Source organism: Lissotriton vulgaris, chromosome 12 (genome assembly GCF_964263255.1).
Source record: "Lissotriton vulgaris chromosome 12, aLisVul1.2, whole genome shotgun sequence".
NCBI classification, from domain to species: Eukaryota; Metazoa; Chordata; class Amphibia; order Caudata; family Salamandridae; genus Lissotriton; species Lissotriton vulgaris.
In genome coordinates, this window is record NC_141700.1 from 445,067,816 (window position 1) to 445,092,881 (window position 25,066).

General features: G+C 31.9%; 10 non-coding genes across 10 annotated transcripts; all 10 read right to left on the reverse strand.

Annotated features, from left to right (window-relative positions):
- Positions 1-1,486: 1,486 nt before the first annotated feature.
- Positions 1,487-1,560, reverse strand: TRNAI-AAU (transfer RNA isoleucine (anticodon AAU)). Its single transcript has one exon. It is a non-coding gene; the product is annotated as a tRNA-Ile (tRNA).
- Positions 1,561-3,213: 1,653 nt separating this feature from the next.
- On the reverse strand, positions 3,214-3,287 carry TRNAI-AAU (transfer RNA isoleucine (anticodon AAU)). Its single transcript has one exon. It is a non-coding gene; the product is annotated as a tRNA-Ile (tRNA).
- Positions 3,288-4,939: 1,652 nt separating this feature from the next.
- Positions 4,940-5,013, reverse strand: TRNAI-AAU (transfer RNA isoleucine (anticodon AAU)). Its single transcript has one exon. It is a non-coding gene; the product is annotated as a tRNA-Ile (tRNA).
- A 1,653-nt stretch (positions 5,014-6,666) lies between these two features.
- TRNAI-AAU (transfer RNA isoleucine (anticodon AAU)) lies at positions 6,667-6,740 on the reverse strand. The gene has a single exon. It is a non-coding gene; the product is annotated as a tRNA-Ile (tRNA).
- Positions 6,741-7,529: 789 nt separating this feature from the next.
- Positions 7,530-7,603, reverse strand: TRNAI-AAU (transfer RNA isoleucine (anticodon AAU)). The gene has a single exon. It is a non-coding gene; the product is annotated as a tRNA-Ile (tRNA).
- A 1,651-nt stretch (positions 7,604-9,254) lies between these two features.
- Positions 9,255-9,328, reverse strand: TRNAI-AAU (transfer RNA isoleucine (anticodon AAU)). Its single transcript has one exon. It is a non-coding gene; the product is annotated as a tRNA-Ile (tRNA).
- Positions 9,329-14,153: 4,825 nt separating this feature from the next.
- TRNAI-AAU (transfer RNA isoleucine (anticodon AAU)) lies at positions 14,154-14,227 on the reverse strand. The gene has a single exon. It is a non-coding gene; the product is annotated as a tRNA-Ile (tRNA).
- A 3,956-nt stretch (positions 14,228-18,183) lies between these two features.
- On the reverse strand, positions 18,184-18,257 carry TRNAI-AAU (transfer RNA isoleucine (anticodon AAU)). Its single transcript has one exon. It is a non-coding gene; the product is annotated as a tRNA-Ile (tRNA).
- Positions 18,258-21,633: 3,376 nt separating this feature from the next.
- Positions 21,634-21,707, reverse strand: TRNAI-AAU (transfer RNA isoleucine (anticodon AAU)). Its single transcript has one exon. It is a non-coding gene; the product is annotated as a tRNA-Ile (tRNA).
- A 2,511-nt stretch (positions 21,708-24,218) lies between these two features.
- On the reverse strand, positions 24,219-24,292 carry TRNAI-AAU (transfer RNA isoleucine (anticodon AAU)). The gene has a single exon. It is a non-coding gene; the product is annotated as a tRNA-Ile (tRNA).
- Between the last annotated feature and the right edge of the window lie 774 nt (positions 24,293-25,066).

Sequence of the window (25,066 nt, forward strand, 5' to 3'; positions counted from 1 at the left end):
TTTTCATACTTAGTGTTAGAACTTAGAACCATTAATGTTTTTTCCATGTGTTTTAGCAATAAATAACAATTGATCACCTATATGCAATTGATTCATTTAATCATTCTATCAGCTTCCCCTCAAAGGAAATATAGAGATACACATGATACAGAAGAAAATACATCTATTTTCAACATTAAAGGAGCATCAAGTATTGGCTTGGAGACTGATTAAAAGTATGTCCTTGGCATTTTTAACTTCATGCTCTAAAGACTAAACTAATAGGATCACTAAATATATAGCATACTATTGAAGAAATAGCAGATGATGAAGTGCTATTGATTGTTAACCCGGGATAGTTGGAAAGCTTATATTCAGCTGTTTACATTCATACTATCTTTATATTTCATCAACAAGACAAAACAAAAATGACCTCAATAAATTGCAATAAATAAGAGTTTAAGTTACTTGGCGTTAGAACTTAGAACCATTAATAGATATTCCAGGAGCTTTCAGAATAATAATTAATTCTACCACTATATCAAATGTATTTATCCAATCCTTCAAGCAGTGTTTGATCCAAGGTGATAAACAGTCAAAAATGAGACACAAGAAAAATGTATCTTTTTTCAAACAATTAAACTCGGCCTGTACAGGGATCTAACCTGTGACCTTGGCGTTATTAGCACCACGCTCTAACCATCTGAGCTAACAAGTCATTTTGCCCAAATTCCTGGAAGTCCAGCATGTGAAGAACTGCTAATGATAGTTAACCCGGGAGATTTGGATAGCTGAATTTCAGAGGTTTACCATGAAATTATAAATATATAATATCAACATGAAGAAACTAATATGACTTTAAAAAAATTACAATACAAAAGAGATTTTCATACTTAGTGTTAGAACTTAGAACCATTAATGTTTTTTCCATGTGTTTTAGCAATAAATAACAATTCATCACCTATATGCAATTGATTCATCTAATCTTTCTATCAGCTTCCCCTCAAAGGAAATATAGACATACACATGATACAGAAGAAAATACATCTATTTTCAACATTAAAGGAGCATCAAGTATTGGCTTGGAGACTGATTGAAGGTATGTCCTTGGCATTTTTAACTTTATGCTCTAAAGACTAAACTAATAGGCTCAATAAATATATAGCATACCATTGAAGAAATAGCAGATGATGAAGTGCTATTGATTGTTAACCCGGGATAGTTGGAAAGCTTATATTCAGCTGTTTACATTCATACTATCTTTATATTTCATCAACAAGACAAAACAAAAATGACCTCAATAAATTGCAATAAATAAGAGTTTAAGTTACTTGGCATTAGAACTTAGAACCATTAATAGATATTCCAGGAGCTTTCAGAATAATAATTAATTCTACAACTATATCAAATGTATTTATCCAATCCTTCAAGCAGTGTTTGATCCAAGGTGATAAACAGTCAAAAATGAGACACAAGAAAAATTAATCTTTTTTCAAACAATTAAACTTGGCCTGTACAGGGATCGAACCTGTGACCTTGGCGTTATTAGCACCACGCTCTAACCATCTGAGCTAACAGGCCGTTTTGCACAATTTCCTGGAAGTCCAGCATATGAAGAAGTGCTAATGATAGTTAACCTGGGAGATTTGGAAAGCTTAATTTCAGAGGTTTACCATGAAGTTATAAATATATAATATCAACATGAAGAAACTAATATGACTTTAAAAAAATTACAATACAAAAGAGATGTTCATACTTAGTGTTAGAACTTAGAACCATTAATGTTTTTTCCATGTGTTTTAGCAATAAATAACAATTCATCACCTATATGCAATTGATTAATTTAATCATTCTATCAGCTTCCCCTCAAAGGAAATATAAAGATACACATGATACAGAAGAAAATACATCTATTTTCAACATTAAAGGAGCATCAAGTATTGGCTTGGAGACTGATTGAAATTATGTCCTTGGCATTTTTAAAATGTTGCTCTAAAGACTAAACTAATAGGCTCACTAAATATATAGCATACTATTGAAGAAATAGCAGATGATGAAGTGCTACTGATTGTTAACCCGGGATAGTTGGAAAGCTTATATTCAGCTGTTTACATTCCTACTATCTTTATATTTCATCAACAAGACAAAACAAAAATGACCTCAATGAATTGCAATAAATAGGAGATTTAGTTACTTGGAGTTAGAACTTAGAACCATTAATAGATATTCCAGGAGCTTTCAGAATAATAATTAATTCTACAACTATATCAAATGTATTCATCCAATCCTTCAAGCAGCGTTTGATCCAAGGTGATAAACAGTCAAAAATTAGACACGAGAAAAATTAATCTTTTTACAAACAATTAAACTCGGCCTGTACAGGGATTGAACCTGTGACCTTGGCGTTATTAGCACCACGCTCTAATCATCTGAGCTAACAGGCCGTTTTGCACAAATTCCTGGAAGTCCAGCATATGAAGAAGTGCTAATGATAGTTAACCCAGGAGATTTGGAAAGCTTAATTTCAGAGGTTTACCATGAAGTTATACTTATATAATATCAACATGAAGAAACTAATATGACTCTAAAAAAATTACAATACAAAAGAGATGTTCATACTTAGTGTTAGAACTTAGAACCATTAATGTTTTTTTCCATGTGTTTTAGCAATAAATAACAATTCATCACCTATATGCAATTGATTCATCTAATCATTCTATCAGCTTCCCCTCAAAGGAAATATAGACATACACATGATACAGAAGAAAATACATCTATTTTCAACATTAAAGGAGCATCAAGTATTGGCTTGGAGACTGATTGAAGGTATGTCCTTGGCATTTTTAACTTTATGCTCTAAAGACTAAACTAATAGGCTCAATAAATATATAGCATACCGTTGAAGAAATAGCAGATGATGAAGTGCTATCGATTGTTAACCCGGGATAGTTGGAAAGCTTATATTCAGCTGTTTACATTCATACTATCTTTATATTTCATCAACAAGACAAAACAAAAATGACCTCAATAAATTGCAATAAATAGAAGATTTAGTTACTTGGCGTTTGAACTTAGAACCATTAATAGATATTCCAGGAGCTTTCAGAATAATAATTAATTCTACAACTATATCAAATGTATTCATCCAATCCTTCGAGCAGCGTTTGATCCAAGGTGATAAACAGTCAAGAATGAAACACAAGAAAAATTAATCTTTTTTCAAACAATTAAACTTGGCCTGTACAGGGATCGAACCTGTGACCTTGGCGTTATTAGCACCACGCTCTAACCATCTGAGCTAACAAGCCGTTTTGCCCAAATTCCTGGAAGTCCAGCATGTGAAGAACTGCTAATGATAGTTAACCCGGGAGATTTGGATAGCTGAATTTCAGAGGTTTACCATGAAGTTATAAATATATAATATCAACATGAAGAAACTAATATGACTTTAAAAAAATTACAATACAAAAGAGATTTTCATACTTAGTGTTAGAACTTAGAACCATTAATGTTTTTTCCATGTGTTTTAGCAATAAATAACAATTGATCACCTATATGCAATTGATTCATTTAATCATTCTATCAGCTTCCCCTCAAAGGAAATATAGAGATACACATGATACAGAAGAAAATACATCTATTTTCAACATTAAAGGAGCATCAAGTATTGGCTTGGAGACTGATTAAAAGTATGTCCTTGGCATTTTTAACTTCATGCTCTAAAGACTAAACTAATAGGATCACTAAATATATAGCATACTATTGAAGAAATAGCAGATGATGAAGTGCTATTGATTGTTAACCCGGGATAGTTGGAAAGCTTATATTCAGCTGTTTACATTCATACTATCTTTATATTTCATCAACAAGACAAAACAAAAATGACCTCAATAAATTGCAATAAATAAGAGTTTAAGTTACTTGGCGTTAGAACTTAGAACCATTAATAGATATTCCAGGAGCTTTCAGAATAATAATTAATTCTACCACTATATCAAATGTATTTATCCAATCCTTCAAGCAGTGTTTGATCCAAGGTGATAAACAGTCAAAAATGAGACACAAGAAAAATGTATCTTTTTTCAAACAATTAAACTCGGCCTGTACAGGGATCTAACCTGTGACCTTGGCGTTATTAGCACCACGCTCTAACCATCTGAGCTAACAAGTCATTTTGCCCAAATTCCTGGAAGTCCAGCATGTGAAGAACTGCTAATGATAGTTAACCCGGGAGATTTGGATAGCTGAATTTCAGAGGTTTACCATGAAATTATAAATATATAATATCAACATGAAGAAACTAATATGACTTTAAAAAAATTACAATACAAAAGAGATTTTCATACTTAGTGTTAGAACTTAGAACCATTAATGTTTTTTCCATGTGTTTTAGCAATAAATAACAATTCATCACCTATATGCAATTGATTCATCTAATCTTTCTATCAGCTTCCCCTCAAAGGAAATATAGACATACACATGATACAGAAGAAAATACATCTATTTTCAACATTAAAGGAGCATCAAGTATTGGCTTGGAGACTGATTGAAGGTATGTCCTTGGCATTTTTAACTTTATGCTCTAAAGACTAAACTAATAGGCTCAATAAATATATAGCATACCATTGAAGAAATAGCAGATGATGAAGTGCTATTGATTGTTAACCCGGGATAGTTGGAAAGCTTATATTCAGCTGTTTACATTCATACTATCTTTATATTTCATCAACAAGACAAAACAAAAATGACCTCAATAAATTGCAATAAATAAGAGTTTAAGTTACTTGGCATTAGAACTTAGAACCATTAATAGATATTCCAGGAGCTTTCAGAATAATAATTAATTCTACAACTATATCAAATGTATTTATCCAATCCTTCAAGCAGTGTTTGATCCAAGGTGATAAACAGTCAAAAATGAGACACAAGAAAAATTAATCTTTTTTCAAACAATTAAACTTGGCCTGTACAGGGATCGAACCTGTGACCTTGGCGTTATTAGCACCACGCTCTAACCATCTGAGCTAACAGGCCGTTTTGCACAATTTCCTGGAAGTCCAGCATATGAAGAAGTGCTAATGATAGTTAACCTGGGAGATTTGGAAAGCTTAATTTCAGAGGTTTACCATGAAGTTATAAATATATAATATCAACATGAAGAAACTAATATGACTTTAAAAAAATTACAATACAAAAGAGATGTTCATACTTAGTGTTAGAACTTAGAACCATTAATGTTTTTTCCATGTGTTTTAGCAATAAATAACAATTCATCACCTATATGCAATTGATTAATTTAATCATTCTATCAGCTTCCCCTCAAAGGAAATATAAAGATACACATGATACAGAAGAAAATACATCTATTTTCAACATTAAAGGAGCATCAAGTATTGGCTTGGAGACTGATTGAAATTATGTCCTTGGCATTTTTAAAATGTTGCTCTAAAGACTAAACTAATAGGCTCACTAAATATATAGCATACTATTGAAGAAATAGCAGATGATGAAGTGCTACTGATTGTTAACCCGGGATAGTTGGAAAGCTTATATTCAGCTGTTTACATTCCTACTATCTTTATATTTCATCAACAAGACAAAACAAAAATGACCTCAATGAATTGCAATAAATAGGAGATTTAGTTACTTGGAGTTAGAACTTAGAACCATTAATAGATATTCCAGGAGCTTTCAGAATAATAATTAATTCTACAACTATATCAAATGTATTCATCCAATCCTTCAAGCAGCGTTTGATCCAAGGTGATAAACAGTCAAAAATTAGACACGAGAAAAATTAATCTTTTTACAAACAATTAAACTCGGCCTGTACAGGGATTGAACCTGTGACCTTGGCGTTATTAGCACCACGCTCTAATCATCTGAGCTAACAGGCCGTTTTGCACAAATTCCTGGAAGTCCAGCATATGAAGAAGTGCTAATGATAGTTAACCCAGGAGATTTGGAAAGCTTAATTTCAGAGGTTTACCATGAAGTTATACTTATATAATATCAACATGAAGAAACTAATATGACTCTAAAAAAATTACAATACAAAAGAGATGTTCATACTTAGTGTTAGAACTTAGAACCATTAATGTTTTTTTCCATGTGTTTTAGCAATAAATAACAATTCATCACCTATATGCAATTGATTCATCTAATCATTCTATCAGCTTCCCCTCAAAGGAAATATAGACATACACATGATACAGAAGAAAATACATCTATTTTCAACATTAAAGGAGCATCAAGTATTGGCTTGGAGACTGATTGAAGGTATGTCCTTGGCATTTTTAACTTTATGCTCTAAAGACTAAACTAATAGGCTCAATAAATATATAGCATACCGTTGAAGAAATAGCAGATGATGAAGTGCTATCGATTGTTAACCCGGGATAGTTGGAAAGCTTATATTCAGCTGTTTACATTCATACTATCTTTATATTTCATCAACAAGACAAAACAAAAATGACCTCAATAAATTGCAATAAATAGAAGATTTAGTTACTTGGCGTTTGAACTTAGAACCATTAATAGATATTCCAGGAGCTTTCAGAATAATAATTAATTCTACAACTATATCAAATGTATTCATCCAATCCTTCGAGCAGCGTTTGATCCAAGGTGATAAACAGTCAAGAATGAAACACAAGAAAAATTAATCTTTTTTCAAACAATTAAACTTGGCCTGTACAGGGATCGAACCTGTGACCTTGGCGTTATTAGCACCACGCTCTAACCATCTGAGCTAACAAGCCGTTTTGCCCAAATTCCTGGAAGTCCAGCATGTGAAGAACTGCTAATGATAGTTAACCCGGGAGATTTGGATAGCTGAATTTCAGAGGTTTACCATGAAATTATAAATATATAATATCAACATGAAGAAACTAATATGACTTTAAAAAAATTACAATACAAAAGAGATTTTCATACTTAGTGTTAGAACTTAGAACCATTAATCTTTTTTCCATGTGTTTTAGCAATAAATAACAATTCATCACCTATATGCAATTGATTCATCTAATCGTTCTATCAGCTTCCCCTCAAAGGAAATATAGACATACACATGATACAGAAGAAAATACATCTATTTTCAACATTAAAGGAGCATCAAGTATTGGCTTGGAGACTGATTGAAGGTATGTCCTTGGCATTTTTAACTTTATGCTCTAAAGACTAAACTAATAGGCTCAATAAATATATAGCATACCATTGAAGAAATAGCAGATGATGAAGTGCTATTGATTGTTAACCCGGGATAGTTGGAAAGCTTATATTCAGCTGTTTACATTCATACTATCTTTATATTTTATCAACAAGACAAAACAAAAATGACCTCAATAAATTGCAATAAATAAGAGTTTAAGTTACTTGGCTTTAGAACTTAGAACCATTAATAGATATTCCAGGAGCTTTCAGATTAATAATTAATTCTACAACTATATCAAATGTATTTATCCAATCCTTCAAGCAGTGTTTGATCCAAGGTGATAAACAGTCAAAAATGAGACACAAGAAAAATTAATCTTTTTTCAAACAATTAAACTTGGCCTGTACAGGGATCGAACCTGTGACCTTGGCGTTATTAGCACCACGCTCTAACCATCTGAGCTAACAGGCCGTTTTGCACAATTTCCTGGAAGTCCAGCATATAAAGAAGTGCTAATGATAGTTAACCTGGGAGATTTGGAAAGTTTAATTTCAGAGGTTTACCATGAAGTTATAAATATATAATATCAACATGAAGAAACTAATATGACTTTAAAAAAATTACAATACAAAAGAGATGTTCATACTTAGTGTTAGAACTTAGAACCATTAATGTTTTTTCATGTGTTTTAGCAATAAATAACAATTCATCACCTATATGCAATTGATTCATTTAATCATTCTATCAGCTTCCCCTCAAAGAAAATATAGAGATACACATGATACAGAAGAAAATACATCTATTTTCAACATTAAAGGAGCATCAAGTATTGGCTAGGAGATTGATTGAAAGGTGTCCTTGGCATTTTTTACTTTATGCTCTAAAGACTAAACTAATAGGCTCACTAAATATATAGCATACTATTGAAGAAATAGCAGATGATGAAGTGCTACCGATTGTTAACCCGGGATAGTTGGAAAGCTTATATTCAGCTGTTTACATTCATACTATCTTTATATTTCATCAACAAGACAAAACAAAAATGACCTCAATAAATTGCAATAAATAAGAGATTTAGTTACTTGGCGTTAGAACTTAGAACCATTAATAGATATTTCAGGAGATTTCAGAATAATTAATTAATTCTACAACTATATCAAATGTATTCATCCAATCCTCCAAGCAGCGTTTGATCCAAGGTGATAAACAGTCAAAAATGAGACACAAGAAAAATTAATCTTTTTTCAAACAATTAAACTTGGCCTGTACAGGGATCGAACCTGTGACCTTGGCATTATTAGCACCACGCTCTATCCATCTGAGCTAACAGGCCATTTTGCACAAACTCCTGGAAGTCCAGCATATGAAGAAGTGCTAATGATAGTTAACCCGGGAGATTTGGAAAGCTTAATTTCAGAGGTTTACCATGAACTTATAAATATATATTTTCAACATGAAGAAACTAATATGACTTTAAAAAAATTACAATACAAAAGAGATTTTCATACTTAGTGTTAGAACTTAGAACCATTAATGTTTTTTCCATGTGTTTTAGCAATAAATAACAATTCATCACCTATATGCAATTGATTCAACTAATCGTTCTATCAGCTTCCCCTCAAAGGAAATATAGACATACACATGATACAGAAGAAAATACATCTATTTTCAACATTAAAGGAGCATCAAGTATTGGCTTGGAGACTGATTGAAAGTATGTCCTTGGCATTTTTAACTTTATGCTCTAAAGACTAAACTAATAGGCTCAATAAATATATAGCATACTATTGAAGAAATAGCAGATGATGAAGTGCTATCGATTGTTAACCCGGGATAGTTGGAAAGCTTATATTCAGCTGTTTACATTCATACTATCTTTATATTTCATCAACAAGACAAAACAAAAATGACCTCAATAAATTGCAATAAATAGAAGATTTAGTTACTTGGCGTTTGAACTTAGAACCATTAATAGATATTCCAGGAGCTTTCAGAATAATAATTAATTCTACAACTATATCAAATGTATTCATCCAATCCTTCAAGCAGCGTTTGATCCAAGGTGAAAAACAGTCAAGAATGAAACACAAGAAAAATTAATCTTATTTCAAACAATTAAACTCGGCCTGTACAGGGATCGAACCTGTGACCTTGGCGTTATTAGCACCACGCTCTAACCATCTGAGCTAACAGGCCGTTTTGCACAATTTCCTGGAAGTCCAGCATATGAAGAAGTGCTAATGATAGTTAACCTGGGAGATTTGGAAAGCTTAATTTCAGAGGTTTACCATCAAGTTATAAATATATAATATCAACATGAAGAAACTAATATGACTTTAAAAAAATTACAATACAAAAGAGATGTTCATACTTAGTGTTAGAACTTAGAACCATTAATGTTTTTTCCATGTGTTTTAGCAATAAATAACAATTCATCACCTATATGCAATTGATTCAACGTATCGTTCTATCAGCTTCCCCTCAAAGGAAATATAGACATACACATGATACAGAAGAAAATACATCTATTTTCAACATTAAAAGAGCATCAAGTATGGGCTTGGAGACTGATTGGAGGTATGTCCTTGGCATTTTTAACTTCATGCTCTAAAGACTAAACTAATAGGCTCAATAAATATATAGCATACCATTGAAGAAATAGCAGATGATGAAGTGCTATTGATTGTTAACCCGGGATAGTTGGAAAGCTTATATTCAGCTGTTTACATTCATACTATCTTTATATTTCATCAACAAGACAAAACAAAAATGACCTCAATAAATTGCAATAAATAAGAGTTTAAGTTACTTGGCGTTAGAACTTAGAACCATTAATAGATATTCTAGGAGCTTTCAGAATATTAATTAATTCTACAACTATATCAAATGTATTTATCCAATCCTTCAAGCAGTGTTTGATCCAAGGTGATAAACTGTCAAAAATGCGACACAAGAAAAATTAATCTTTTTTCAAACAATTAAACTTGGCCTGTACAGGGATCGAACCTGTGACCTTGGCGTTATTAGCACCAAGCTCTAACCATCTGAGCTAACAGGCCGTTTTGCACAATTTCCTGGAAGTCCAGCATATGAAGAAGTGCTAATGATAGTTAACCCGGGAGATTTGGAAAGCTTAATTTCAGAGGTTTACCATGAAGTTATAAATATATAATATCAACATGAAGAAACTAATATGACTTTAAAAAAAATTACAATACAAAAGAGATGTTCATACTTAGTGTTAGAACTTAGAACCATTAATGTTTTTCCATGTGTTTTAGCAATAAATAACAATTCATCACCTATATGCAATTGATTCATTTAATCATTCTATCAACTTCCCCTCAAAGGAAATATAGAGATACACATGATACAGAAGAAAATACATCTATTTTCAACATTAAAGGAGCATCAAGTATTGGCTTGGAGACTGATTGAAAATATGTCCTTGGCATTTTTAACTTTTTGCTCTAAAGACTACACTAATAGGCTCACTAAATATATAGCATACTATTGAAGAAATAGCAGATGATGAAGTGCTACCTATTGTTAACCCAGGATAGTTGGAAAGCTTATATTCAGCTGTTTACATTCATACTATCTTTATATTTCATCAACAAGACAAAACAAAAATGACCTCAATGAATTGCAATAAATAAGAGATTTAGTTACTTGGCGTTAGAACTTAGAACCATTAATAGATATTCCAGGAGCTTTCAGAATAATAATTAATTCTACAGCTATATCAAATGTATTCATCCAATCCTTCAAGCAGCGTTTCATCCAAGGTGATAAACAGTCAAAAATGAGACAAAAGAAAAATTAACCTTTTTACAAACAATTATACTTGGCCTGTACAGGGATAGAACCTGTGACCTTGGTGTTATTAGCACCACGCTCCAACCATCTGAGCTAACAGGCTTCCCCTCAAAGAAAATATAGAGATACATATGATACAGAAGAAAATACATCTATTTTCAACATTAAAGGAGCTTCAAGTATTGGCTTGGAGATTGATTGAAAGTATGTCCTTGGCATTTTTACCTTTATGCTCTAAAGACTAAACTAATAGGCTCACTAAATATATAGCATACTATTGAAGAAATAGCAGATGATGAAGTGGAACTGATTGTTAACCCGGGATAATTGGAAAGCTTATATTCAGCTGTTTACATTCATACTATCTTTATATTTCATCAACAAGACAAAACAAAAATGACCTCAATAAATTGCAATAAATAAGAGATTTAGTTACTTAGCGTTAGAACTTAGAACCATTAATAGATATTCCAGGAGCTTTCAGAATAATAATTAATTCTACAACTATATCAAATGTATTCATCCAATCCTTCAAGCAGCGTTTCATCCAAGGTGATAAACAGTCAAAAATGAGACAAAAGAAAAATTAATCTTTTTACAAACAATTAAACTTGGCCTGTACAGGGATAGAACCTGTGACCTTGGTGTTATTAACACCACGCTCTAACCATCTGAGCTAACAGGCCATTTTGCCCAAATTCCTGGAGGTCCAGCATATGAAGAAGTGCTAATGATAGTTAACCCGGGAGATTTGGAAAGCTTAATTTCAGAGGTTTACCATGAAGTTATAAATATATAATATCAACATGAAGAAACTAATATGACTTTAAAATAATTACAATACAAAAGAGATGTTCATACTTAGTGTTAGAACTTAGAACCATTAATGTTTTTTCCATGTGTTTTAGCAATAAATAACAATTCATCACCTATATGCAATTGATTCATTTAATCATTCTATCAACTTCCACTCAAAGGAAATATAGAGATACACATGATACAGAAGAAAATACATCTATTTTCAACATTAAAGGAGCATCAAGTATTGGCTTGGAGACTGATTGAAAGTATGTCCTTGGCATTTTTAACTTTATGCTCTAAAGACTAAACTAATAGGCTCAATAAATATATAGCATACTATTGAAGAAATAGCAGATGATGAAGTGCTACCGATTGTTAACCCGGGATAGTTGGAAAGCTTATATTCAGCTGTTTACATTCATACTATCTTTATATTTCATCAACAAGACAAAACAAAAATAACCTCAATAAATTGCAATAAATAGAAGATTTAGTTACTTGGCGTTAGAACTTAGAACCATTAATAGATATTCCAGGAGCTTTCAGAATAATAATTAATTCTACAACTATATCAAATGTATTCATCCAATCCTTCAAGCAGCGTTTGATCCAAGGTGATAAACAGTCAAGAATGAAACACAAGAAAAATTACTCTTTTTTCAAACAATTAAACTTGGCCTGTACAGGGATCGAACGTGTGACCTTGGCGTTATTAGCACCACGCTCTAACCATCTGAGCTAACAAGCCATTTTGCCCAAATTCCTGGAAGTCCAGCATGTGAAGAACTGCTAATGATAGTTAACCCGGGAGATTTGGATAGCTGAATTTCAGAGGTTTACCATGAAATTATAAATATATAATATCAACATGAAGAAACTAATATGACTTTAAAAAAATTACAATACAAAAGAGATTTTCATACTTAGTGTTAGAACTTAGAATCATTAATGTTTTTTCCATGTGTTTTAGCAATAAATAACAATTCATCACCTATATGCAATTGATTCATCTAATCGTTCTATCAGCTTCCCCTCAAAGGAAATATAGACATACACATGATACAGAAGAAAATACATCTATTTTCAACATTAAAGGAGCATCAAGTATTGGCTTGGAGACTGATTGAAGGTATATCCTTGGCATTTTTAACTTTATGCTCTAAAGACTAAACTAATAGTCTCAATAAATATATAGCATACCATTGAAGAAATAGCAGATGATGAAGTGCTATTGATTGTTAACCCGGGATAGTTGGAAAGCTTATATTCAGCTGTTTACATTCATACTATCTTTATATTTCATCAACAAGACAAAACAAAAATGACCTCAATAAATTGCAATAAATAAGAGTTTAAGTTACTTGGTGTTAGAACTTAAAACCATTAATAGATATTCCAGGAGCTTTCAGAATAATAATTAATTCTACAACTATATCAAATGTATTTATCCAATCCTTCAAGCAGTGTTTGATCCAAGGTGATAAACAGTCAAAAATGAGACACAAGAAAAATTAATCTTTTTTCAAACAATTAAACTTGACCTGTACAGGGATCGAACCTGTGACCTTGGCGTTATTAGCACCACGCTCTAACCATCTGAGCTAACAGGCCATTTTGCACAAATTCCTGGAAGTCCAGCATGTGAAGAAGTGCTAATGATAGTTAACCCGGGAGATTTGGAAAGCTTAATTTCAGAGGTTTACCATGAAATTATAAATATATAATATCAACATGAAGAAACTAATATGACTTTAAAAAAATTACAATACAAAAGAGATTTTCATACTCAGTGTTAGAACTTAGAACCATTAATGTTTTTTTCCATGTATTTTAGCAATAAATAACAATTCATCACCTATATGCAATTGATTCATCTAATCATTCTATCAGCTTCCCCTCAAAGGAAATATAGACATACACATGATACAGAAGAAAATACATCTATTTTCAACATTAAAGGAGCATCAAGTATTGGCTTGGAGACTGATTGAAGGTATGTCCTTGGCATTTTTAACTTTATGCTCTAAAGACTAAACTAATAGGCTCAATAAATATATAGCATACCGTTGAAGAAATAGCAGATGATGAAGTGCTATCGATTGTTAACCCGGGATAGTTGGAAAGCTTATATTCAGCTGTTTACATTCATACTATCTTTATATTTCATCAACAAGATAAAACAAAAATGACCTCAATAAATTGCAATAAATAGAAGATTTAGTTACTTGGCGTTTGAACTTAGAACCATTAATAGATATTCCAGGAGCTTTCAGAATAATAATTAATTCTACAACTATATCAAATGTATTCATCCAATCCTTCAAGCAGCGTTTGATCCAAGGTGAAAAACAGTCAAGAATGAAACACAAGAAAAATTTATCTTTTTTCAAACAATTAAACTCGGCCTGTACAGGGATCGAACCTGTGACCTTGGCGTTATTAGCACCACGCTCTAACCATCTGAGCTAACAGGCCGTTTCGCACAATTTCCTGGAAGTCCAGCATATGAAGAAGTGCTAATGATAGTTAACCTGGGAGATTTGGAAAGCTTAATTTCAGAGGTTTACCATCGAGTTATAAATATATAATATCAACATGAAGAAACTAATATGACTTTAAAAAAATTACAATACAAAAGAGATGTTCATACCTAGGGTTAGAACTTAGAACCATTAATGTTTTTTCCATGTGTTTTAGCAATAAATAACAATTCATCACCTATATGCAATTGATTCAACTAATCGTTCTATCAGCTTCCCCTCAAAGGAAATATAGACATACACATGATACAGAAGAAAATACATCTATTTTCAACATTAAAAGAGCATCAAGTATGGGCTTGGAGACTGATTGGAGGTATGTCCTTGGCATTTGTAACTTTATGCTCTAAAGACTAAACTAATAGGCTCAATAAATATATAGCATACCATTGAAGAAATAGCAGATGATGAAGTGCTATTGATTGTTAACCCGGGATAGTTGGAAAGCTTATATTCAGCTGTTTACATTCATACTATCTTTATATTTCATCAACAAGACAAAACAAAAATGACCTCAATAAATTGCAATAAATAAGAGTTTAAGTTACTTGGCGTTAGAACTTAGAACCATTAATAGATATTCTAGGAGCTTTCAGAATAATACTTAATTCTACAACTATATCAAATGTATTTATCCAATCCTTCAAGCAGTGTTTGATCCAAGGTGATAAACTGTCAAAAATGCGACACAAGAAAAATTAATCTTTTTTCAAACAATTAAACTTGGCCTGTACAGGGATCGAACCTGTGACCTTGGCGTTATTAGCACCAAGCTCTAACCATCTGAGCTAACAGGCCGTTTTGCACAACTTCCTGGAAGTCCAGCATATGAAGAAGTGCTAATGATAGTTAACCCGGGAGATTTGGAAAGCTTAATTTCAGAGGTTTACCATGAAGTTATAAATATATAATATCAACATGAAGAAACTAATATGAGTTTAAAAAAATTACAATACAAAAGAGATGTTCATACTTAGTGTTAGAACTTAGAACCATTAATGTGTTTCCATGTGTTTTAGCAATAAATAACAATTCATCACCTATATGCAATTGATTCATTTATCATTCTATCAGCTTCCCCTCAAAGGAAATATAGAGATACACATGATACAGAAGAAAATACATCTATTTTCAACATTAAAGGAGCATCAAGTATTGGCTTGGAGACTGATTGAAAATATGTCCTTGGCATTTTTAACTTTTTGCTCTAAAGACTCCACTAATAGGCTCACTAAATATATAGCATACTATTGAAGAAATAGCAGATGATGAAGTGCTACCGATTGTTAACCCGGGATAGTTGGAAAGCTTATATTCAGCTGTTTACATTCATACTATCTTTATATTTCATCAACAAGACAAAACAAAAATGACCTCAATGAATTGCAATAAATAAGAGATTTAGTTACTTGGCGTTAGAACTTAGAACCATTAATAGATATTCCAGGAGCTTTCAGAATATTAATTAATTCTACAACTATATCAAATGTATTCATCCAATCCTTCAAGCAGCGTTTCATCCAAGGTGATAAACAGTCAAAAATGAGACAAAAGAAAAATTAATCTTTTTACAAACAATTAAACTTGGCCTGTACAGGGATAGAACCTGTGACCTTGGTGTTATTAGCACCACGCTCTAACCATCTGAGCTAACAGGCTTCCCCTCAATGAAAATATAGAGATACATATGATACAGAAGAAAATACATCTATTTTCAACATTAAAGGAGCTTCAAGTATTGGCTTGGAGGTTGATTGAAAGTATGTCCTTGGCATTTTTACCTTTATGCTCTAAAGACTAAACTAATAGGCTCACTAAATATATAGCATACTATTGAAGAAATAGCAGATGATGAAGTGGTACTGATTGTTAACCCGGGATAATTGGAAAGCTTATATTCAGCTGTTTACATTCATACTATCTTTATATTTCATCAACAAGACAAAACAAAAATGACCTCAATAAATTGCAATAAATAAGAGATTTAGTTACTTAGCGTTAGAACTTAGAACCATTAATAGATATTCCAGGAGCTTTCAGAATAATAATTAATTCTACAACTATATCAAATGTATTCATCCAATCCTTCAAGCAGCGTTTCATCCAAGGTGATAAACAGTCAAAAATGAGACAAAAGAAAAATTAATCTTTTTACAAACAATTAAACTTGGCCTGTACAGGGATAGAACCTGTGACCTTGGTGTTATTAACACCACGCTCTAACCATCTGAGCTAACAGGCCATTTTGCCCAAATTCCTGGAGGTCCAGCATATGAAGAAGTGCTAATGATAGTTAACCCGGGAGATTTGGAAAGCTTAATTTCAGAGGTTTACCATGAAGTTATAAATATATAATATCAACATGAAGAAACTAATATGACTTTAAAATAATTACAATACAAAAGAGATGTTCATACTTAGTGTTAGAACTTAGAACCATTAATGTTTTTTCCATGTGTTTTAGCAATAAATAACAATTCATCACCTATATGCAATTGATTCATTTAATCATTCTATCAACTTCCACTCAAAGGAAATATAGAGATACACATGATGCAGAAGAAAATACATCTATTTTCAACATTAAAGGAGCATCAAGTATTGGCTTGGAGACTGATTGAAAGTATGTCCTTGGCATTTTTAACTTTATGCTCTAAAGACTAAACTAATAGGCTCAATAAATATATAGCATACTATTGAAGAAATAGCAGATGATGAAGTGCTACCGATTGTTAACCCGGGAGAGTTGGAAAGCTTATATTCAGCTGTTTACATTCATACTATCTTTATAATTCATCAACAAGACAAAACAAAAATGACCTCAATAAATTGCAATAAATAAGAGTTTAAGTTACTTGGCGTTAGAACTTAAAACCATTAATAGATATTCCAGGAGCTTTCAGAATAATAATTAATTCTACAACTATATCAAATGTATTTATCCAATCCTTCAAGCAGTGTTTGATCCAAGGTGATAAACAGTCAAAAATGAGACACAAGAAAAATTAATCTTTTTTCAAACAATTAAACTTGGCCTGTACAGGGATCGAACCTATGACCTTGGCGTTATTAGCACCAGGCTCTAACCATCTGAGCTAACAGGCCGTTTTGCACAATTTCCTGGAAGTCCAGCATATGAAGAAGTGCTAATGATAGTTAACCCGGGAGATTTGGATAGCTGAATTTCAGAGGTTTACCATGAAGTTATAAATATATAATATCAACATGAAGAAACTAATATGACTTTAAAAAATTACAATACAAAAGAGATGTTCATACTTAGTGTTAGAACTTAGAACCATTAATGTTTTTCCATGTGTTTTAGCAATAAATAACAATTCATCACCTATATGCAATTGATTCATTTAATCATTCTATCAGCTTCCCCTCAAAGGAAATATAGAGATACACATGATACAGAAGAAAATACATCTATTTTCAACATTAAAGGAGCATCAAGTATTGGCTTGGAGACTGATTGAAAATATGTCCTTGCTATTTTTAACTTTTTGCTCTAAAGACTAAACTAATAGGCTCACTAAATATATAGCATACTATTGAAGAAATAGCAGATGATGAAGTGCTACTGATTGTTAACCAGGGATAGTTGGAAAGCTTATATTCAGCTGTTTACATTCATACTATCTTTATATTTCATCAACAAGACAAAAAAAAATGACCTCAATGAATTGCAATAAAGAAGAGATTTAGTTACTTGGAGTTAGAACTTAGAACCATTAATAGATATTCCAGGAGCTTTCAGAATAATAATGAATTCTACAACTATATCAAATGTATTCGTCCAATCCTTCAAGGAGTGTTTGATCCAAGGTGATAAACAGTCAAAAATGAGACACAAGAAAAATTAATCTTTTTTCAAACAATTAAACTTGGCCTGTACAGGGATCGAACCTGTGACCTTGGCGTTATTAGCACCACGCTCTAACCAACTGAGCTAACAGGCCGTTTTGCACAATTTCCTGGAAGTCCAGCATATGAAGAAGTGCTAATGATAGTTAACCCGGGAGATTTGGAAAGCTTAATTTCAGAGGTTTACCATGAAGTTATAAATATATAATATCAACATGAAGAAACTAATATGACTTTAAAAAAATTACAATACAAAAGAGATGTTCATACTTAGTGTTAGAACTTAGAACCATTAATGTTTTTCCATGTGTTTTAGCAATAAATAACAATTCATCACCTATATGCAATTGATTCATTTATCATTCTATCAGCTTCCCCTCAAAGGAAATATAGAGATACACATGATACAGAAGAAAATACATCTCTTTTCAACATTAAAGGAGCATCAAGTATTGGCTAGGAGATTGATTGAAAGTATGTCCTTGGCATTTTTAACATTATGCTCTAAAGACTAAACTAATAGGCTCAATAAATATATAGCATACCATTGAAGAAATAGCAGATGATGAAGTTCTATCGATTGTTAACCCGGGATAGTTGGAAAGCTTATATTCAGCTGTTTACATTCATACTATCTGTATATTTCATCAACAAGACAAAACAAAAATGACCTCAATAAATTGCAATAAATAGAAGATTTAGTTACTTGGCGTTAGAACTTAGAACCATTAATAGATATTCCAGGAGCTTTCAGAATAATAATTAATTCTACAACTATATCAAATGTATTCATCCAATCCTTCAAGCAGCGTTTGATCCAAGGTGATAAACAGTCAAGAATGAAACACAAGAAAAATTAATCTTTTTTCAAACAATTAAACTTGGCCTGTACAGGGATCGAACGTGTGACCTTGGCGTTATTAGCACCACGCTCTAACCATCTGAGCTAACAAGCCATTTTGCCCAAATTCCTGGAAGTCCAGCATGTGAAGAACTGCTAATGATAGTTAACCCGGGAGATTTGGATAGCTGAATTTCAGAGGTTTACCATGAAATTATAAATATATAATATCAACATGAAGAAACTAATATGACTTTAAAAAAATTTCAATACAAAAGAGATTTTCATACTTAGTGTTAGAACTTAGAATCATTAATGTTTTTTCCATGTGTTTTAGCAATAAATAACAATTCATCACCTATATGCAATTGATTCATCTAATCGTTCTATCAGCTTCCCCTCAAAGGAAATATAGACATACACATGATACAGAAGAAAATACATCTATTTTCAACATTAAAAGAGCATCAAGTATGGGCTTGGAGACTGATTGGAGGTATGTCCTTGGCATTTTTAACTTTATGCTCTAAAGACTAAACTAATAGGCTCAATAAATATATAGCATACCATTGAAGAAATAGCAGATGATGAAGTGCTATTGATTGTTAACCCGGGATAGTTGGAAAGCTTATATTCAGCTGTTTACATTCATACTATCTTTATATTTCATCAACAAGACAAAACAAAAATGACCTCAATAAATTGCAATAAATAAGAGTTTAAGTTACTTGGCGTTAGAACTTAGAACCATTAATAGATATTCTAGGAGCTTTCAGAATAATAATTAATTCTACAACTATATCAAATGTATTTATCCAATCCTTCAAGCAGTGTTTGATCCAAGGTGATAAACTGTCAAAAATGCGACACAAGAAAAATTAATCTTTTTTCAAACAATTAAACTTGGCCTGTACAGGGATCGAACCTGTGACCTTGGCCTTATTAGCACCAAGCTCTAACCATCTGAGCTAACAGGCCGTTTTGCACAATTTCCTGGAAGTCCAGCATATGAAGAAGTGCTAATGATAGTTAACCCGGGAGATTTGGAAAGCTTAATTTCAGAGGTTTACCATGAAGTTATAAATATATAATATCAACATGAAGAAACTAATATGACTTTAAAAAAATTACAATACAAAAGAGATGTTCATACTTAGTGTTAGAACTTAGAACCATTAATGTTTTTTCCATGTGTTTTAGCAATAAATAACAATTCATCACCTATATGCAATTGATTCATTTAATCATTCTATCAGCTTCCCCTCAAAGGAAATATAGAGATACACATGATACAGAAGAAAATACATCTATTTTCAACATTAAAGGAGCATCAAGTATTGGCTTGGAGACTGATTGAAAATATGTCCTTGCTATTTTTAACTTTTTGCTCTAAAGACTAAACTAATAGGCTCACTAAATATATAGCATACTATTGAAGAAATAGCAGATGATGAAGTGCTATTGATTGTTAACCCGGGATAGTTGGAAAGCTTATATTCAGCTGTTTACATTCATACTATCTTTATATTTCATCAACAAGACAAAACAAAAATGACCTCAATAAATTGCAATAAATAAGAGTTTAAGTTACTTGGCGTTAGAACTTAGAACCATTAATAGATATTCTAGGAGCTTTCAGAATAATAATTAATTCTACAACTATATCAAATGTATTTATCCAATCCTTCAAGCAGTGTTTGATCCATGGTGATAAACAGTCAAAAATGCGACACAAGAAAAATTAATCTTTTTTCAAACAATTAAACTTGGCCTGTACAGGGATCTAACCTGTGACCTTGGCGTTATTAGCACCACGCTCTAACCATCTGAGCTAACAGGCCGTTTTGCACAATTTCCTGGAAGTCCAGCATATGAAGAAGTGCTAATGATAGTTAACCCGGGAGATTTGGAAAGCTTAAATTCAGAGGTTTACCATGAAGTTATAAATATATAATATCAACATGAAGAAACTAATATGACTTTAAAAAAATTACAATACAAAAGAGATGTTCATACTTAGTGTTAGAACTTAGAACCATTAATGTTTTTTCCATGTGTTTTAGCAATAAATAACAATTCATCACCTATATGCAATTGATTCATTTAATCATTCTATCAGCTTCCCCTCAAAGGAAATATAGAGATACACATGATACAGAAGAAAATACATCTATTTTCAACATTAAAGGAGCATCAAGTATTGGCTTGGAGACTGATTGAAAATATGTCCTTGGCATTTTTAACTTTTTGCTCTAAAGACTAAACTAATAGGCTCACTAAATATATAGCATACTATTGAAGAAATAGCAGATGATGAAGTGCTACCGATTGTTAACCCAGGATAGTTGGAAAGCTTATATTCAGCTGTTTACATTCATACTATCTTTATATTTCATCAACAAGACAAAACAAAAATGACCTCAATAAATTGCAATAAATAAGAGATTAAGTTACTTGGCGTTAGAACTTAGAACCATTAATAGATATTCCAGGAGCTTTCAGAATAATAATTAATTCTACAACTATATCAAATGTATTTATCCAATCCTTCAAGCAGTGTTTGATCCAAGGTGATAAACAGTCAAAAATGAGACACAAGAAAAATTAATCTTTTTTCAAACAATTAAACTTGGCCTGTACAGGGATCGAACCTGTGACCTTGGCGTTATTAGCACCACGCTCTAACCATCTGAGCTAACAGGCCGTTTTGCACAATTTCCTGGAAGTCCAGCATATGAAGAAGTGCTAATGATAGTTAACCCGGGAGATTTGGAAAGCTTAAATTCAGAGGTTTACCATGAAGTTATAAATATATAATATCAACATGAAGAAACTAATATGACTTTAAAAAAATTACAATACAAAAGAGATGTTCATACTTAGTGTTAAAACTTAGAACCATTAATGTTTTTTCCATGTGTTTTAGCAATAAATAACAATTCATCACCTATATGCAATTGATTCATTTAATCATTCTATCAGCTTCCCCTCAAAGGAAATATAGAGATACACATGATACAGAAGAAAATACATCTATTTTCAACATTAAAGCATCAAGTATTGGCTTGGAGACTGATGAAAATATGTCCTTGGCATTTTTAACTTTTTGCTCTAAAGACTAAACTAATAGGCTCACTAAATATATAGCATACTATTGAAGAAATAGCAGATGATGAAGTGCTACCGATTGTTAACCCGGGATAGTTGGAAAGCTTATATTCAGCTGTTTACATTCATACTATCTTTATATTTCATCAACAAGACAAAACAAAAATGACCTCAATAAATTGCAATAAATAAGAGTTTAAGTTACTTGGCGTTAGAACTTAGAACCATTAATAGATATTCCAGGAGCTTTCAGAATAATAATTAATTCTACAACTATATCAAATGTATTTATCCAATCCTTCAAGCAGCGTTTGATCCAAGGTAATAAACAGTCAAGAATGAGACGCAAGAAAAAATTAATCTTTTTTCAAACAATTTAACTTGGCCTGTATAGGGATCGAACCTGTGACCTTGTCGCTATTAGAACCACGCTCTAACCATCTGAGCTAACAGGCCATTTTGCATAAACGCCTGGAAGTCCAGCATATGAAGAAGTGCTAATGATAGTTAACCCGGGAGATTTGGAAAGCTTAAATTCAGAGGTTTACCATGAAGTTATAAATATATAATATCAACATGAAGAAACTAATATGACTTTAAAAAAATTACAATACAAAAGAGATTTTCATACTTAGTGTTAGAACTTAGAACCATTAATGTTTTTTCCGTGTGTTTTAGCAATAAATAACAATTCATCACCTATATGCAATTGATTCATTTAATCATTCTATCAGCTTCCCCTCAAAGGAAATATAGACATACACATGATACAGAAGAAAATACATCTATTTTCAACATTAAAAGAGCATCAAGTATGGGCTTGGAGACTGATTGGAGGTATGTCCTTGGCATTTTTAACTTTATGCTCTAAAGACTAAACTAATAGGCTCAATAAATATATAGCATACCATTGAAGAAATAGCAGATGATGAAGTGCTATTGATTGTTAACCCGGGATAGTTGGAAAGCTTATATTCAGCTGTTTACATTCATACTCTCTTTATATTTCATCAACAAGACAAAACAAAAATGACCTCAATAAATTGCAATAAATAAGAGTTTAAGTTACTTGGCGTTAGAACTTAGAACCATTAATAGATATTCTAGGAGCTTTCAGAATAATAATTAATTCTACAACTATATCAAATGTATTTATCCAATCCTTCAAGCAGTGTTTGATCCAAGGTGATAAACTGTCAAAAATGCGACACAAGAAAAATTAATCTTTTTTCAAACAATTAAACTTGGCCTGTACAGGGATCGAACCTGTGACCTTGGCCTTATTAGCACCAAGCTCTAACCATCTGAGCTAACAGGCCGTTTTGCACAATTTCCTGGAAGTCCAGCATATGAAGAAGTGCTAATGATAGTTAACCCGGGAGATTTGGAAAGCTTAATTTCAGAGGTTTACCATGAAGTTATAAATATATAATATCAACATGAAGAAACTAATATGACTTTAAAAAAATTACAATACAAAAGAGATGTTCATACTTAGTGTTAGAACTTAGAACCATTAATGTTTTTTCCATGTGTTTTAGCAATAAATAACAATTCATCACCTATATGCAATTGATTCATTTAATCATTCTATCAGCTTCCCCTCAAAGGAAATATAGAGATACACATGATACAGAAGAAAATACATCTATTTTCAACATTAAAGGAGCATCAAGTATTGGCTTGGAGACTGATTGAAAATATGTCCTTGCTATTTTTAACTTTTTGCTCTAAAGACTAAACTAATAGGCTCACTAAATATATAGCATACTATTGAAGAAATAGCAGATGATGAAGTGCTACTGATTGTTAACCCGGGATAGTTGGAAAGCTTATATTCAGCTGTTTACGTTCATACTATCTTTATATTTCATCAACAAGACAAAAAAAAATGACCTCAATGAATTGCAATAAAGAAGAGATTTAGTTACTTGGAGTTAGAACTTAGAACCATTAATAGATATTCCAGGAGCTTTCAGAATAATAATGAATTCTACAACTATATCAAATGTATTCGTCCAATCCTTCAAGCAGTGTTTGATCCAAGGTGATAAACAGTCAAAAATGAGACACAAGAAAAATTAATCTTTTTTCAAACAATTAAACTTGGCCTGTACAGGGATCGAACCTGTGACCTTGGCGTTATTAGCACCACGCTCTAACCATCTGAGCTAACAGGCCATTTTGCACAATTTCCTGGAAGTCCAGCATATGAAGAAGTGCTAATGATAGTTAACCCGGGAGATTTGGAAAGCTTAATTTCAGAGGTTTACCATGAAGTTATAAATATATAATATCAACATGAAGAAACTAATATGACTTTAAAAAAATTACAATACAAAAGAGATGTTCATACTTAGTGTTAGAACTTAGAACCATTAATGTTTTTCCATGTGTTTTAGCAATAAATAACAATTCATCACCTATATGCAATTGATTCATTTATCATTCTATCAGCTTCCCCTCAAAGGAAATATAGAGATACACATGATACAGAAGAAAATACATCTCTTTTCAACATTAAAGGAGCATCAAGTATTGGCTAGGAGATTGATTGAAAGTATGTCCTTGGCATTTTTAACTTTATGCTCTAAAGACTAAACTAATAGGCTCAATAAATATATAGCATACCATTGAAGAAATAGCAGATGATGAAGTTCTATCGATTGTTAACCCGGGATAGTTGGAAAGCTTATATTCAGCTGTTTACATTCATACTATCTTTATATTTCATCTACAAGACAAAACAAAAATGACCTCAATAAATTGCAATAAATAAGAGTTTAAGTTACTTGGCGTTAGAACTTAGAACCATTAATAGATATTCCAGGAGCTTTCAGAATAATAATTAATTCTACAACTATATCAAATGTATTTATCCAATCCTTCAAGCAGTGTTTGATCCAAGGTGATAAACAGTCAAAAATGAGACACAAGAAAAATTAGTCTTTTTTC